Below are 7,184 nucleotides of genomic sequence, written 5' to 3'. Positions count from 1 at the left end.
TAAAAAAACTTGAAGTTTTAGTTTTGTTCTAAGACAAATTTAGATTTTATACAAAAAGATACTAATATTTATATATTACTAATAAATATCTAGATCAGTTACAAAACATATTTTCATAGTATATCTATTTACCATCATAATATTGACAATCTTTTTATAGATTTAGTCAAATTTGAGAAAAAACTAACACATTAAGTTTTTTTTGGGAAAAAACTAACATATTTTCATAGTATATCCAGTTAGTGGGACGACTTGCCAAATTCGACCATTCCATTTCTTGTTTCCGAGACAGCGATACATCTACCGTCGATCATATATGCGAGCGCGCACTCAACCTTGTAGATGCACGTCCACACAAGAGTAACCTCTCTGAGAATTTCTAAGAGACTAAACATATATTGAGATTGACAAATTACTGAAACCATGTAAGATATGTGACCTATCATCGAAATAATATTAACCAAAAATACGAGCATACCCGTGAAGAATCGAGAAATCAAAATATATATGGGTGCCAACAATGCGCAAGTTCTACAACACATGACACAAGCGCAGGAGCGTGACGTATGCGGTTTCAGCAAAATGTGGAAATTTTAACCCAAAGCGAATGATCCACTCTTGTACCCGCGAACTCAACGTCAGACTTGAAAAGACACCCAACATGCTTCGGTGGAAGCGAGGTGAGTATGCATATCTCCATTCCATTTCTTGTTTCCAAGATATATAGTCAATATGCACAATGCACTTCACTACGCCAGATTTGCACATCACTGCTGGCATCATCACTGTCGGATTTGTGAGAATCGGCAGTGATGTGCCTTCACTGCCGGTTATGAGCTTGAAAATGAAAAAATGATTGGTGCTAGGCTAAAACCGGCAGTGAAGGACCACATCACTGCCGGTTTATGGCTTCAACCGGCAGTGTTTTGGCGGGCACTCATCACTGTCGGTTTAAGCCAAGAGCCGACAGTGATTTGGCTCTATCACTGTCGGTTCTATCCAAGAACCGACGGTGATAAGCCTACAACACAAAAAGGCTGCAGTCGTCCTCTCCTTCCTCCTCTCTTCCATCCCGAGAACAGAGGCGCGTTTGGACCCTTCCCTGTATTGTTGCGGTTGCTCTTCACCATGAAGCTAATGCTTGGATTTTGAAGAATGGCTTGATCTTTTTGCTTTAAGGTTAGTAACAAGCATCCACTCCTTTGATTTTGTTGCTTAATTAGCTTCGTTTTGATGGCTATATTGCTTGATTCTCATTCTAGTTCTTTCTCCATTCTAGAGAACACTTTTCCAATTGAACATTTGTGCAAGGCTCAAATTATGGTAAATCCATCATCCAAAAGGTTGGTGTCTATGAACAAATTTAAATTCCTAGCTAATTATTCCATGGTGGTCAAGATCATCATTGTTAGTATGTGATGCTATAATTAGTTCTTAGAAGTAGAGTAGAATAGTTGTTCTTTAATATTGTGCAATAATTATTTTTTACTACGATTTTCAATTTACAGGGCCAGGGCTACCAATTTTAATCTTTCAATAATTAGTGTATAATAATGTTTTCCAAAAATGGAACTTTCGAGCTACAATTGTTGTTCATGAAGCTCGATTTCTTATTAATTCTTTGTAATTACTGTCTCAGTATTTTTTTGTGCAGAGATGGATCGAGAGTGGATGCATCTGTCCTGAACGGACAAGCGGTACATGCATGGCGTCAGCCAGTTTATCACGGATGCCAAAGCCCATGCTAGGAATGGGAACCCTGTCTTCTGCCCATGCAAAGATTGCAAGAATCATAGGAACTTTCGTCAAATTGAGTCTATACGATCGCACTTGATTACCAGGGGGTTCATGCCAAACTATACGATATGGACTATGCATGGCGAGGTTGGTGTGAATGTTCTGCAGGAAAACGATGATGATGTGGACATGCCTGACGTAGCCATCCACGATGCTGACGAGGAACCCAGTGTCAACATGGAACCTATGGCCACATTTAATAATGTGTTTAGAAACAAGCTAGCTGACGACACCGAGGATAAGGATGGCATTTCTCAACTCCTACGTAATGTAGAGACCGGATGTCTTAGTGAAAGACAACTGAAAATGCTAGAGAAAATGAGACAAGATGGTAAAACACCATTGTATAGGAATTGTCCAATGAGCAAACTGGAAGCCGAAATCATGATGTTAGAGTTCAAATCGACAAACGGATTGAGTGATAAAGGCTTCGATCAGTTATTAGGTATAATAAGGAACATGCTCCCAGAAAAAAAACGAGTTGCCAGAAAAGACATATTTGGCCAAGCAAATGATCTGCCCCATCGGCCTCGAGGTTGAAAAAATCCACGCGTGTTCCAATGATTGCATATTGTACCGTGGAGAAAAATACAAAGACTTGGACAAGTGCCCCAAGTGTGAAGCTCCACGGTACAAGGAAGGGCCGTCAGATGAGGGTACCAAGACTAGAGGAGGTCCCGTAAATGTTGTTTGGTATTTCTCTATAGCTCCCCGGATGCATAGGCTGTTTGCATGTGCAAAGTCAGCCAAGCTGTTGCGCTGGCATGGCGAAGAGCGTAAGAAAGATACAATTATGGGGCACCCCGCCGATGGGCATGACTGGAGGACTATCAATACTATGTTCTATAAGGACATCGGTGGAGAGGTAAGGCACCTTTGGTTTGCTTTGAGCACAGATGGGATGAATCCTTTCAACCAGGTTAGAAGCAATCATAGCACCTGGCCAATGATGCTCTGTATGAAGCGGTCATACATCTGGATGCCACTACTGATCCAAGGGCCAAGACAACCTGGGAATGACATCGATGTGTTTCTGGAACCAGTGATCGATGAACTAGTGGAGATGTTTGAAAAGGGTGTGCCAGATGTTTGGGACGAGTACAAAAAGGAACATGACACGATCAAGGGAGTACTTATCGCTACAATCACCGACCCGCCAGGTCGAGGTTCGTTGTTCGGAGAGAAGACAAAAGGCTATACTGGATGTGTTGAGTGCTTGGACGACACCGATGCGGTAAATCTGCCAAATAACTCAAAGATAGTTTATATGGGACACTGTAGGTTCCTACCTAAGGATCACCCTTACCATAGGAACAGAAAAGATTTCAACGGTACTATTGAGAAACGCTTAGCTCCAAAATATCGAGACGGCCTGCGATACTTCGAGAACTCAACAAACTAGAGGTTGTCATTGGGAAGGGAGACAATGCAGTAGCAGCGCCTGATGGGAGCATTTGGAAGAAAAAATTGGTTTTCTAGAAACTATCTTACTGGCCATTTCTGAGTGTACGCCACTGTCTTGATCCCATGCACATCACTAAAAATGTGTGCGCTAACACTCTTAACACCTGGATGGACACCGGGGGGACATCGAAGGATTCACTAGCCACACGCCTGGACATGCAACACTTGAGAATCAGGAAGGAGCTGCATCCCGTGGAGCTAGAGAATGGCCAGTTCGAACTTCCGGTTGCGTCATGGACATTGAAGAAGGAAGAAAAGCGTGCGCTTATTTCTTTGTTCAATGAACTCAAAGTCCCGACGGGCTACTGTGTGAACCCGAAGAGGCTAGTGAACATGAGAGAACTCAAGTTCAACTATGGCCCTATGAAGGCCCATGACTGTCATGTCATTATGACTCAGCTAGTCCCTGTTGCCCTGCGTGGTATCCTCCCCCCAAAGGTCCGCGCCCCAAGCATAAAGCTTTGCTCGTTCTTCAACGTGATCTAAAAAAAGGTCATTGATGTGTCCACGCTAGAGCAGCTGCAGCGGGATATAGCTGAAACTCTCGTTAGGCTTGACATGCATTTCCCGCTGACTTACTTTTATATCTCATTGCATCTACTCATTCACCTTGTTGACCAAATTAGAGCCCTTGGCCCAACGTACCTGCATCAGATGTTCCCTTTCGAAAGATTGATGAAAGTTTTTAGGAGGTATGTTAGGAACAGATTCAGGCCAGAAGGGGGCATGGTTGAAGGATGGTCAACAGAGGAGGCCATTGAGTTCTGCACATATTATCTAGACATCAAAAGGGTTGGAGTTCTAGAATCATGTCACGAGGGAAGACTACGTAACAAAGGAACGATCGGGGAGAAATCTGTTACAGTAGACGACCTTGTTTCTTTCAGACAGGCACAGTTCGCTGTTCTCCAGCAAGCCAAGGGTGTGATGCCATACATTGACAAGCACAGGCAATCGCTACAAACTCTATATCTGAGCAAGTCACAGGCTTGCCTGGATAAAAAACATAAGGAGGAATTTGTCAGCTGGTTGCGACGTCGCTTGCTTAGAATAAAGTTGAGTAATCAACTGGATGCCTTAGCTAAGGGACCTTCGAGTACATATCTTAAGTACCAAGGGTATGAGATCAATGGATTCATATTTTACACAAAAAAGCAAGATGGAAAGAGCACATACCAAAATTGTGGTGTTCGTTTTGATGCTCACGACAAAAAACGGCAACGTGCGGGCGACATACTATGGTTTCATAGAGGAGATATGGGAGCTAGCCTATGGTCCGTTGAAGGCAGCTCTTTTTCGCTGCTAGTGGTCCAGCTCGAGAAAATCAACACTGACAGCGAAGGGTTCACTATCGTTGATCTCACTAAAACCGCATACAGAGACGACCCATTCGTCCTTGCAAGAGATGTTATGCAAGTCTTCTATGCAAGGAACAACAAGACAAAAGGAAGACTAAAAGTAGTTCTAGAAGGGAAAAGGAAGATTGTCGGTGTCGATGGAGTGACGGACGAAGAAGACTATAGGGGCTATCAGGAAATGCCTCCATTCGGGGCGAACGTACCCCTACATATCCTTCAAGAGGGTGACGAACCTGCTTACATACGAATTGATCACATTGAGGCCCTCATTGTTGATGCGCCTAAAGATAGTTAGATATTGTTAACTATGTAATCATTATGTAGACGTTGTATCAGTAATTCGCACTGAATATTTAATTTATATTTTGTGCGCATCTCTACAACTTAATTATTGACTATATAATCAAATATTAAGATGATGTTCACAAACACTATTATTTGATAATTATAGACCATTAATTAATTATCATAGAATTAAATAATCAAGACACAAATTTTTGTGTTATTTTAGAATATAAACTAGCTGCATTATTTCTATTAATAAATAAATAAAGAAAAGCAAACTAAGCGAACTCCCTATCCTAGCTCAGCGGTTAAGGCCGTGCACTATGTACTCTGAGACCCATGCTCGAATACCAGGTGGGCCAAACTTTTTTTGATTTTGCATTTATTATTTAGTAGTGCATTACGATGGGATAAAAGAAAAAAACAAAACCATTCTAACCGAACTCCCTATCCTAACTCAGCGGTTAAGGCCGCACACTCTCGACCCCACGACCCGCGCTCGAATCCAAGGCGGGCCAAACTTTTTTATATTTTTTACAAAAAGGCTACGATGGCAGGCTCCAAACCGATAGTGTTTTTTTTATATTTTTTTACTAAAAGATGGCGGCAGGGCCCTTCACTGTCAGTTTTGGTTTTAAAACCGACAGTGATAGCTTCTATCACAGTCGGTTGCTCAAACCGACATAGAAGGACCAATTCACTATCGGTTTTTAAACTAAAACCGACAGAGATGTGTAGATGCTCCTCATATGCCAACAGTGCTCTCATGACCACAACAGTTGGAACACTGCTCCCACCTATCCTGACAACTTTAGTGCAGAAATAAAAATATACCACGACCGCTAGCCCTTATAAAATGGCCCTCGGCCAGGAGCTAACATCTCCATGCATGTTGGTTTCAGCCAGGTCTTATCAGCCATGATACAATGTTTTCCTCTCACAACAAACCACAGATATCATTATGCATCGTAGTCCACCAAAATGGTGCACACATGAGGTACTAGAAGAATGCTACTAAAGATAGAGCAACGCCGAAGATTGGAGATGCCACAAGGTTCACAGAGCCATCCGCTGTGGTGCCGAGCTGAATCCGATGTGCTCTGGACTATACTGAGAAAAAGGCCATGTATAGCAGAGGCATGGATTCATCGATGCCACCTTATCATCTCCAACCGGTATAGCTCGTAGACCACCTCGGTGCTGTTGTTTGAACCCTAGTTGGTGCAAGAAGAATGCTACTGAGGTGGTTAAATTATAATGTGTTGATACACATTGATGGTAACATTGACCTGTACGCAAATAGGTCTTTGTTATCGTATATGGAATTTTAGTGTAAGATCTTTATTATCGTATATGTAACTTATTTCTAATTTTTTGTAAGTTTTTGATGTATTTCATTACTATCTAAATAAATATATCGTTCTTATTAAAACTTTCCCACCGTAGTATCTAAATAAATATATCCTTTATATATATGCACGTTCACTGTCGGTTCTATTTAGAAACCGGCAGTGATAGCCACCTTCACTGTTGGTTCTATTTAAAAACCGGTAGTGATGTCCATGCCCCTATATAAAACAAACTGTCGGCCACATATATTGATCCCACCCACCCACGAACTCTCTCAGTCTCATTTCTTATGTTTCACTCTCACTTCTCAAGACATCCACTCTCTCTGTACATGATTTGGTCATGGCTCCTGCATTTTTCAATGGTATTGATATGTTGTCTTCTCCAATATTCTATCTATATTCATTTGATCTATATTTATATTCATGTTTCTTTGCATTCTACATTTATATATATTCTTATTCCTTGCATTCGATCTATATTTAATTATGTTGCCACATTTTACTTGGAAGAATTTTTTTGTGCATATATTTTATGTTCATATTTTTTTGTATTTTATCGATCAGGTGGTATGAACAACGGACCTCCCCCACCACAAGAACCAGGTTTCCACCCTGGCGATGAGCCATTCGCTCGTAATGTGCCCATGAAAAGATCTGGAATGGTGCCAAACTTTTACACAGGCTCTAATGTACCCTAGGGATAAGAATTTTGTAGAGGTGGATGAAAAAATCTATTGGGTCTAAGATGAAATTCACCCTCTTTTGTCTCATTCGGCACAGAGAAAAATATAATAAATAAATAAACTGCTCAGAAAAACCTAAGATCCTATGTGTGGTCTTAATTTGGGTGTACAAGCTTGCTAATAAAATTTTAAGCCATTTCGACATAGGCGGAGTATACATGCTTCATAGATGTACATGTGCTCTT

This window comes from Miscanthus floridulus, chromosome 4 (genome assembly GCF_019320115.1).
Source record: "Miscanthus floridulus cultivar M001 chromosome 4, ASM1932011v1, whole genome shotgun sequence".
Taxonomy (NCBI): Eukaryota; Viridiplantae; Streptophyta; class Magnoliopsida; order Poales; family Poaceae; genus Miscanthus; species Miscanthus floridulus.
Note: the sequence above shows the minus strand (reverse complement) of the source record.